The sequence below is a fragment of the Cololabis saira genome, chromosome 8, assembly GCF_033807715.1.
Source record: "Cololabis saira isolate AMF1-May2022 chromosome 8, fColSai1.1, whole genome shotgun sequence".
NCBI classification, from domain to species: Eukaryota; Metazoa; Chordata; class Actinopteri; order Beloniformes; family Belonidae; genus Cololabis; species Cololabis saira.
In genome coordinates, this window is record NC_084594.1 from 2,611,408 (window position 1) to 2,623,554 (window position 12,147).

The window sequence follows — 12,147 nt, forward strand, 5'->3', positions numbered from 1 at the left end:
CGAGCGAAGGTCCAGAACATCATAATAATAAAAAAAATGATGCTACTTATATATATATATATATATATATATATATATATATACATATATATATATATATACATATATATATATATATATATATATATATATAGGTAACACTTTACAATAAGGGTCCCTTAATTAACGTTAGTTAATGCATTATTAAGCATTAATTAACAGTTTAATAATAGTTAAATAACCATTATTATGTATTACTTAACATTAATTAGCATATTAGTTAATGCATTAATAACCGGTTAGTTAATGCATTATTAAGCATTAATTAACAGTGTAATAATAGTTAAATAACCATTATTATGTATTACTTAACATTAATTAGCATATTAGTTAATGCATTAATAAACAGTTAATTAAATTAATAAATAGTTAATTAATACATTAGTAAGCATTAATAAACGTTACATGATGTAATTATTTATCCTTATGTATGCATTACTTAGTATTAAGTAATACATTAGTTAATACATAAGTAAAACGTTAATAATGTCCCTAGTAATCATTTACTAATGGTGTTTATTTGGAGTGAATATGCATTAAGTAACAGCTACCTAATACATCTACTAATCATTCGCTAATGGTGTACATGTTTACTGGATGGGCATTATTAAACAACTATTTAGAGTCTTAAGTAATAATTTCCTAATGGTGCTGTGTATGTTATCAGGTAGCTTACCTGACCTTATGAACGGTAACCTGACATAAACCTTAATAAATGTATAGGAGTGGCTCATAACCATTACTTAACCATTAGTAAAGGCTTGCTGGACCCTTATTGTAAAGTGTAACACATTTATCCCTTAGGTAACACATTATTAATGCTTAACTGCCTCATAAGCATTACTTAACCATAATTAACCATTAGTAGATACTATTCTGGACCCTTATTGTAAAGTGTAACACATGTATCCCTTAGGTAACACATTATTAATGCTTAACTGCCTCATAAGCATTACTTAACCATAATTAACCATTAGTAAATACTATTCTGGACCCTTATTGTAAAGTGTAACACATTTATCCCTTAGGTAACACATTATTAATGCTTAACTGCCTCATAAGCATTACTTAACCATAATTAACCATTAGTAGATACTATTCTGGACCCTTATTGTAAAGTGTAACACATTTATCCCTTAGGTAACACATTATTAATGCTTAACTGCCTCATAAGCATTACTTAACCATAATTAACCATTAGTAAATACTAATCTGGACCCTTATTGTAAAGTGTAACACATTTATCCCTTAGGTAACACATTATTAATGCTTAACTGCCTCATAAGCATTACTTAACCATAATTAACCATTAGTAAATACTTTTCTGGACCCTTATTGTAAAGTGTAACACATGTATCCCTTAGGTAACACATTGTTAATGCTTAACTGCCTCATAAGCATTACTTGACCATAGTTAACCATTAGTAAATTAAGCAATCACATATAGAGAAGTTTACACTTTTTATTTAAAACAAAATATAACAGATAACAGATAACATTTGTTATATGTATACATCTTATACATATATATATATATATATATATATATATATATATATATATATATATATATATATATATATATATATATATTGAGGAAGCAGAGGGTTGGGGCTCGGAGGCGTGCTCATCCATCACCCAAGCCGAGGTCACCGAGGTGGTTCGTAAGCTCCTCGGTGGCCGGGCACCGGGGGTGGATGAGATTCGCCCTGAGTACCTCAAGTCTCTGGATGTCGTAGAGCTGTCTTGGCTGACACGCCTCTGCGACATTGCATGGAGGAAGGGGACAGTACCGCTGGGGTGGCAAACCGGGGTGGTGGTCCCTCTGTTTAAAAAGGGGGACCGGAGAGTGTGTTCCAACTACAGGGGGATCACACTTCTCAGCCTCCCGGGGAAAGTCTACACCAGGGTACTGGAGAGGAGATTACGGCCGATAGTCGAACCTCGGATTCAGGAGGAACAATGTGGTTTTCGTCCCGGTCGTGGAACACTGGACCAGCTCTACACCCTCCGCAGGGTGCTCGAGGGTTCATGGGAATTTGCCCAACCAGTCTACATGTGTTTTGTGGATCTGGAGAAGGCATTTGACCGTGTCCCTCGTGCCATTCTGTGGGGGGTGCTGAGTGAGTATGGAGTCCGGGGCCCTCTACTAAGGGCTGTCCGGTCTCTGTATGATCGAAGCAGGAGTCTGGTTCGCATTGCCGGCAGTAAGTCAGACTTGTTCCCGGTGCATGTTGGACTCCGGCAGGGCTGCCCTTTGTCACCGGTCCTGTTCATAATTTTTATGGACAGGATTTCTAGGCGCAGCCAGGGGCCGGAGGGGATCCGGTTTGGGAACCTCAGGATTTCATCTCTGCTTTTTGCAGATGATGTTGTCCTGTTGGCTTCATCAGACCGGGACCTCCAGCATGTGCTGGGGCGGTTTGCGGCCGAGTGCGACGCGGCAGGGATGAGAATCAGCACCTCCAAGACCGAGGCCATGGTTCTCGACCGGAAAAGGGTGGCATGCCTTCTCCGGGTGGGTGGAGAAGTCCTGCCTCAGGTGGAGGAGTTCAAGTATCTCGGGATCTTGTTCACGAGTGAGGGAACAATGGAGCGTGAGATTGACAGGCGGATCGGTGCAGCGTCCGCAGTAATGCGGTCGATGTACTGGACCGTCGTGGTGAAGAGGGAGCTGAGTCGAAAGACGAAGCTCTCGATTTACCGGTCAATCTACGCCCCTACCCTCACCTATGGTCATGAACTTTGGGTAGTGACCGAAAGGACAAGATCGCGGATACAAGCGGCCGAGATGAGTTTCCTCCGCAGGGTGGCTGGACGCTCCCTTAGAGATAGGGTGATGAGTTCGGTCACCAGGGAGGAGCTCGGAGTCGAGCCGCTGCTCCTCCACATTGAGAGGAGTCAGCTGAGGTGGCTTGGGCATCTGTACCGGATGCCTCCTGGACGCCTCCCTAGGGAGGTGTTCCAGGCATGTCCCACCGGGAGGAGACCCCGGGGAAGACCCAGGACACGCTGGAGAGACTATGTCTCTCGGCTGGCCTGGGAACGCCTCGGACTCCCCCCGGAAGAGCTGGAGGAAGTGTCTGGGGTGAGGGAAGTCTGGGCATCCCTGCTGAGGCTGCTGCCCCCGCGACCCGGTAACGGATAAAGTGGGAGAAGATGAATGAATGAATGAATATATATATAAATATATACACATCTGTGATAACAGTGTAACAACATTGTAACAACAATTCACACAGAGGAGAGCTTTGAACAAACATTATTTAGTAACATAATACAATAACACAGTATGATAGGCTGGCATAATTTTATCATCCTTCATTTTATGTATTGTAGCAGAAATGACTTTAGTGGCCTTTATAACCTCCTTGCATCTTTTAGCAAAGTCTGCCACCGTCTCCCCCTTCTCCACCTGATCATATTCTTCTGGAATAGCTATTGCGAGCTCTGCAATCACTGCAGTCCTCACAATAGTAAGTCTGTCTACTCCATACTTCTCGAAGGATTTGGCCATATTCTTCCCCGTCTGGAAAATGGCAAGGACTTCCTTGTACCTCTTCACCACATCACCTGGTCCTCCTAATATAAACACACAAGAACAAGAAGGAATGTATCATTTGAATCATGAGATTGATGAGAAGAAAAAAACAAATCATTGTATTTTACTGTTAATGTTCAATGTGCCGCGAGACACACTAATCCCATATGTGACACCTCAACACAGTGTAGAAGGATTTTGTGGCACAACTTCACCAAGGTACATGGAAACACCATGACACACACAGGGAATTATCAAGGCTAAATTGGGAGAAAAAGAGGGGAAAATGCTAAATAAAAATGGACACATTTGGGGTGAATCATTTTTGGAAATGAACATTCATTTGGACCGTACTGGTCCTTCTGGTACATCCCTCTATCAGCGTGCAGGGCTTGAATTTAGCACTCGCCACTTGCCATTTGCGACCCAAATTCCTCAAGTGGCGAGACAGATTTTCTTGCCACTTGGCTAGTTAGAAAAATCGAGATTCCCAACTTTTGTGCCATTTATAAATCAAATTGAGATTCCCAATACTGTGCGCACCATTGCACCTTTTTATTTTTTATTCTTGATGTCAACTCCGGGTGAACCGTCTGAGTCTGACTCTGAAGAATGAATAGTAAACACTCTGAAGAACAACTGGAGAAAATGGACCAATGCAATGTCTCAGTTTGACCAGCAGGGGACACACTGTATAGTTCCTTAAATGGTTTAGCTGTTGTCTTGTGGTTGTCTTAAGACAGGCTAGGTTGGTTGTTGTAGTCTTAATAAGACACTTTCGAGCTAATAATAAAAAGGCTGCTTGTTTTTAAATTCACTTGTTCGTTCTCATTTGGACATTTTTATCCAGCCCAGAATAAACACATTATTTATACAATACACCTGCTGCATTATAGAATATACAGACAGGACAGGATCAAAGTGTTACTTTGAAGGTGTAATGCTATATATTCCTCCATAAATGTTATATTTACAATTAAGTAGGCAACTACTGAAATTAAATTATACAAGAACACATCATGCAATCTCATTTTCCACCAATAGTATAGTAGTACACTACTGAATGATAATTGTAGCGTATAGAAAAACAGGATTGATGTAATATGGTACTACGATGACTGCTATATACAAGTGATGTCGAAATACAAAAGTAAAGCAACGTTTTGGTTTTGGCTAGTAAAAAATCTGGTTGGCTAATAACTTTTTTCATCTACTAGCCACTTGGCTAGTAAGTCAAAAAGTTAATTTCAAGCCCTGTCAGCTTGTCATGAGAGATTGATCTACTTGTAGGGACAACAGACACATACAGCTCAAGCCAGCCAAGAAATACGTCTCACATACCCCGCAGGTGAGAGCGATGTTTGCTTTTCTTCGCCTTTTTCTCCTTATCCTGTCAGAGCTGGATTCAGAGCTGGATTCAGAGCTGGATTCAGAGTCATCCTCACTGTCGTCTTCACTGTCATGCTGCATCTCAGATCCCCTCATCACTTCATCATCACTGTCTTCTCTTCTGGACTGTTGAGCCTCCTTGAGACATGTCAAAGCTATGGATGCGAGGATTGATAGTTGATTACATCAGTTTGATTGCTTATTGTATACAGACACCTACAACAACAAACACAGCTATGACACAACTTTCGCACCCACAGCGTACACACCCATCATTCTTTAACCCTCGAGCATCCCTTAAAATGAATATACACTTTTTACCCATAGTCCAAATTTGCCTCATTGACTACCATCTCATAAAAGAGCAATAAAAATGTAATACATATTTATTTTCACTTTCACCACATAAAATCTTTTCGACAACTTCAGACCTAGCCATAGATATAAAGTTAATTATAATCTTTAAACATTATTTTTACAACTCCTGATTTTTTCAATAGAAAAATCACAAAATATGCAATATTTTCAAAAATTAGGTTCAAAGTGAAATATATTACAGCATTGACTATGTCAATAATTGATAACATTTATTTTGATGCATTATTATTTTTGGAACAATGATTGTTCATTTAAAAAAACTTACACTCTTTACCTTCATGTCCAAATTTGCCCCATTGACTCCCATTATAACCACATATTTTTTATGTAGTACTGAAATTCTTACCTATTATAATTTTTTTCAGACGAATTCCTAATAAATCTAAGCCTCTACCTTCAAAATACAGAGAAAACAGGTTTTATGTCTGGTGACCCCCCAAAACTAGCAGGGGCAGCAGAGCTTCATCACATCAAGTTTCAGTGACGTCTCATCCATCCCGCTCCGTGTTTAGTTGGGGTCTTTCGTTTAAAAAAGTGTCAGCCTCCACAAGGTGTATTAGCTTCTACACACACCCTTTCAGTTACATGACTTAGAAGTCAGTCTTTCAAATTTACCGACGTAAACTTCTTCTTCTCCATTATTCAAGTGTTACTGAGTCAAATATGCAGCATCTTTTTGAAAAGTTTACATTTTGTCAGAATTATGTATTTGTTATGACAACTTGAATTGTGAACTTTTCAAAAAAAGTGTAATAAAGTTAACATTAAGAGCTAACAGTTTAACGTAGTTAGATTAATCTTACCATGTTTTCCAGATGAATTTCCCTTTTCCGCTTTTTCCTTCTGGGTGGTTAGCCTGGTCCTGCAGGTGAGACTCCGAGCTCATCCATCTGGAGACGCTTCTGTAGATGGGGCCGCGGTCAGTGCGCGCAAAGAAAAAAGTGCGGCGTGTGGCGTTCAGGCCAATTCGGAACTAAGGCTTTTAACTAAGGACTAATATTGGTGCTCCTAATCGGGAAATTCAGAGTCTTCTTGGAGAATCAGTTTTCTGACATCACACAACAATGTCTAATGTCAATGTCTGGAACGCTTTGAAGACAGAAATGGGAGTTTTCAATGGGGAAACCCAGAGTTCTGAGGTGTCATGAACGCAGCATTGGCGCGCACCAGAACGCAGGAGTTATCGCGGTGTAACCTGGGTGGAACTGCCTTGTAGGAGGAGCAGAATTTTCTGGCAGGACGGACAGTAATTTTAACAGGATAGCCATTTACCAAGCTGCACGTTTCATTTTAGGAGCACACGGCATGCGTGGGTTAAAGTTAGCAAACAAGTTGAGTGAGCTGACAGAAGGCAAAAAAAAAAAACACAAACACCTCAAACTAATTGAATGGCTCCAAAAGAAAAAAATACTGAGATGGAAAGTCAAGTGCAACCAGTGTCATCACAAAATGAAGCTGAAGAAAAAGATTGTGGATCTGTGGACCGATTTGAATGGTACGTAACTTTGGCTAACATTGTGGGATAACTTTTTTGGTCAGTAGGCTATTATTATTGTTACAGCGATGGAGAGGCTGCATCATAGAGAAGGACAGAGAATTGGGGGAAGGAGCATTTCGTGGTGATAGATGAGTCACTTCAGACATAAAAGAAAGGTAACTTTTTATATTAACTGCTACAAATTGTTAGGCTGCTAATTATGACTTAGTCTTGTGATGCCCAACGTTCAGGTCGAGACTGGACAAGACTTGCATGTCTGGGGAAGTTAGTGCAGGATTTTGTAATAGTGCTACCGCTGGTTGCAACCAGCTTCCTTGAAAAGGTAAAATAGGTAAAATAGGCAGGTTAAATAAAAGTTTTCTTTTTCCTGCTCCTTTCTGAACACGGATAAAGATGCAACTGTTTGCTATTTCCTTTGGTACAATTTGAATGTTTCCATGGGCAGAACAAGTAAATGAAATTAAATGAAAATCTGTGTTAGTCTTTCATCCTCAACCAATGATTAGTTAGCTCTGCTTTGCACACACCTTACCAAAAACGTCAGCAATGTTAGCAACGAAAGGCCCACCCTAAAAGACTGTTGGTTGGTTTTGCAACACTGTTTTTTTTTTAAACTCACAAAACGTTTCCACCCAGACACCCGCTTATTTTTACAAAATTGAGGTGGAACTTCCCCAGACAATCATTTTGAAATATTAGAGTTTGGAAACGAGACTAGTTATAACCACATCACCAATGTGGAAAAATGAATTAGTATATTCAAATATTCAATATGTAAATTTTGATCAGAATTTTGAGGTAAAACATTACAAAATCATGTGCAATTATCAGAAATATGTTTAGAAAGAAGAGTTTAAATGTTATGTCAAAGACATTTACCAATTGAAGATGCAAAAGGCACCATATACAAGCGCAACAGTAAAAGTTGGTGGCGAAGTGCAAATATGCGGCCTCCAACAGGGAGCAGGGTGCGGATTTTTATTTTAAAAGTTGTACCAGCGCTCCTGCTCCATCCCGCTCCAATTTAGCTCCAGGGCCACCCATACCTGACCCACAACCAGCTTGTTTTCTAGCTGGATCTGTTTGTTATCGAAAAGTATGTAATTGATTAAATTATTATTCAAACTGTGGGAGGGAAGAGATCTGACACAGAACTCATACTGGAAACTGACGATGCCAGGTTTGGGTTTAAGTGTACAACGCTGCTTTTTTGGACAGGTCTGTGAGAAAGGAGCAAGAAAATTCTCACCTGCTCTGTTTCCCTCACATGCTCTGGTCCACCATCCTAATGTGGAGATCTATACTGTATTTTTTAGCCTGGTATTTGGCTGTACTTTGTGTGTATAAAAAGAGTTAAAAACTGCAAGATCTAACTGCTGTCTGAGCGTCGATCAGCTGAGCCAGAGCACAATGGGTGTGGCGCTACACAGCTGTAGCAGCATATGTGTATGTTTTATAACATCGGCAAGAAAAAGAAACATTGTTGATTGTCTTCTCAATCGCAGTGAAACGATTGGATTGCCGATCGACAGAAGCCAAGTTGAAACAGCAGCCCATCATTTATAATGTTCATGCTTATAGTGATGAAAAACAGAATGGGACAGAATCATTCCTATAGAAACTCTTAAATTTGGCTATAGTAATCATCCATTCCATGGAAATCTTGCATTTTACTTTGTCTAATCAGATTTGTCAACTTTATTCCTGCTAACATTATAAATTTATCTGACACAAGGTTAATAATCTTGTTTCTTGTTCTGTCATTTTCCCCAAAACACAGTATGGAAGGGGCAGGATGGCTGGGGGCTGGAAGCGGAGGAGGTGGGTGTTCGGGATGCTGGGGGTGCAAAGCACGCGGAGGCGGCCAGGGCGAAGACATCCAGGGAAGCCGGTGCTTCGCTTGGTGGAGAAGAGGGGGAGGAGAGAACTGGTGCCACTCATAGCTCATCATGTCAAAAGGGAGCAGACATTTCCAGGGAGGATAAACAGAGGGTAGCCTATCATACTGTGTTATTGTATTATGTTACTAAATAATGTTTGTTGAAAGATCTCCTCTGTGCAAATTGTTGTTACGTATCTGTTATCACAGATGTGTATATATATATATATATATATATATATATATATATATATATATATATATATATATATATATATATATATATATATATATATATACAAGATGTATACATATAACAAATGTTATCTGTTATCTGTTATCTGTTTTATTTTGTTTTAAATAAAAAGTGTAAACTTCTTTATATGTGATTGCTTAATTTACTAATGGTTAACTATGGTCAAGTAATGCTTATGAGGCAGTTAAGCATTAATAATGTGTTACCTAAGGGATAAATGTGTTACACTTTACAATAAGGGTCCAGAATAGTATTTACTAATGGTTAATTATGGTTAAGTAATGCTTATGAGGCAGTTAAGCATTAATAATGTGTTACCTAAGGGATAAATGTGTTACACTTTACAATAAGGGTCCAGCAAGCCTTTACTAATGGTTAAGTAATGGTTATGAGCCACTCCTATACATTTATTAAGGTTTATGTCAGGTTACCGTTCATAAGGTCAGGTAAGCTACCTGATAACATACACAGCACCATTAGGAAATTATTACTTAACACTTTAAATAGTTGTTTAATAATGCCCATCCAGTAAACATGTACACCATTAGCGAATGATTAGTAGATGTATTAGGTAGCTGTTACTTAATTCATATTCACTCCAAATAAACACCATTAGTAAATGATTACTAGGGACATTATTAACGTTTTACTTATGTATTAACTAATGTATTACTTAATACTAAGTAATGCATACATAAGGATAAATAATTACATCATGTAACGTTTATTAATGCTTACTAATGTATTAATTAACTCTGAGCAGTAGGCATTAATTAACTGTTTATTAATGCATTAACTAATATGCTAATTAATGTTAAGTAATACATAATAATGGTTATTTAACTATTATTACACTGTTAATTAATGCTTAATAATGCATTAACTAACTGTTTATTAATGCATTAACTAATATGCTAATTAATGTTAAGTAATACATAATAATGGTTATTTAACTATTATTAAACTGTTAATTAATGCTTAATAATACATTAACTAACGTTAATTAAGGGACCCTTATTGTAAAGTGTTACCTATATATATATATATATATATATATATATATATATATATATATATATATATATATATATATATATTCAAGTAGCATCATATTTGTATCAGCATCTGACTTAAATTAAACAAAGTACAATTCAAAAATATTTATTGTCACTTAACATTGAAGTATACATGTGTACATTGAACTACAGATATAATAATATTTTCTTCTTTCTTCTCTTATTAGATTAAAGAAGGACTGCAATAAAAAATAAAATAGAGAAATCAAATTAAGTAGCATTTGAAAAATAAAATGAAATCTACCAGCAGCTTGAATTTTCCTTTTTCTTTAACTGTCTCAACACATTTTTATAATAAATGAATATAAACACATCTTAACAATCAAACAGTTCTACAGTTTCTCTTTCTCCCCCTCTTATAATCTATGCCCCCAGTTTCTGTGGTTCAGTGAGAGAACTGAGCTCTAATTTCTCCTGCCAGGACTTTAAATCTGGGCTGGATGGTGTCAGGTTCTCATATGCAAGTGAAGGTGCTCATTGGTGAGCCTGGAACGATATTTAGTTTTAATTATGTTCATTGTGGAGAAAGTTGCCTCACAGCTGTATGTGGACCCAAACATGGGCAGGATGGGTTTTTTTAAGATGTTCAGCTTATTTTCTGTAACCTCAGTTCAGAATTGAGTAGATATGTTCGATAAAAATGTTGTGTTTTTGTCTCATAGTGGTGTTTCACATTGGCACTGTTAATTAGCACCACGGTGTCTGAACGTATGAGACACATGGTTTTGTGTCCCAGTAGGAAGACTGAACAAGAATGAATCTGTCCATTCCGGGTTGAAAGCTCGATTTTCACTGCCCACTTTTCTCTTCTTAGAGAGCGCCATTGTCTCTATCTCACTCGTCTCTCTGTCTTTCTTCTGTCTCTCTGTCTTTCTTCTTGTCTCCGGCTCACTCGTCTCTCCCTGTCCTCTCCTTGTCTCTCTGTCTTTCTTCTTGTCTCCCGCTCACTTGTCTCTGTCTTTGTTCTTGTCTCTCGCTCACTTGTCTCTGTCTTTGTTCTTGTCTCCCGCTCACTGGTCTCCCCCTGTCCACTCCTCGTCTCTCTGTCTTTCTTCTTCAGGTTTGGCAGAGCAGTGACTCTGCAGTCTTTCTCCGTAGCTCCTATTTGCTCTGCTGATCTCCCTTGTCAGCATGTTCATGGCCTGCTTGAACAGGGCTCAATCACCGCTTCTGTAGGCCTCCTCCTTGACCCATCACCGCTTCTGTAGGCCTCCTCCTTGGCTCCATCACCACCTCTGTAGGCCTCCTCCTTGGCTCCATCACCACTTCTGTAGGCCTCCTCCTTGGCTCCATCACCACCTCTGTAGGCCTCCTCCTTGGCTCCATCACCGCTTCTGTAGGCCTCCTCCTTGGCTCCATCACCGCTTCTGTAGGCCTCCTCCTTGGCTCCATCACCGCTTCTGTAGGCCTCTTCCTTGGCTCGGCGCAGCTTCCTTAGGTTCGGTGTGAACCAGGGCTTGTTGTTGTTGTATGTGCATAAGGTCTTAGTCTGAACACACATGTCCTCACAATAACTGATATAGGATGTCACAATGTCCGTAAGTTCATGCAGATCTGAGGCAACAGCTTCAAAAACACTCCAGTCCGTGCAGTCAAAGCAGGCCTGAAGCTTCAGCTTTGACTTCTCTGTCCACTTCTTCACAGTACTCACTAAAGGCTTAGAGGTTTATCAAAATGAATCAATCAAAATGGGGGAACCTCTCAGAGTGAGGCCTCAGAGCTGGGCCTCAAAGTTGAAATTAAGGCTTCCCATGTTCACATATGACTGTGGCCTGCTGCGTTTCAGTGTTGTAGTCTAGTCACTGAGCGCCAAGTCCAGACCCGGGTCCCGGGTGATGTTCAGCTTTTTAAAGGCGTGCACATCTCTAATTATACGTGTTCAAATCCCAACACGTACATAGATAGCTAAACCACGTAGCTGAGCTAGCCAGCGCACCACTCGGTGGTTGTTAGTTCCGACATCTCCGCCAACCCTACGTTAACCCTGACTGAGGCTAAAACTGTTATCGTAACCCTGACACCAGCCCGTCACTCCTGTGGACGAACACTGACAACAGCGATTTTAAGTCTAAATGCGTCGAACACACAACT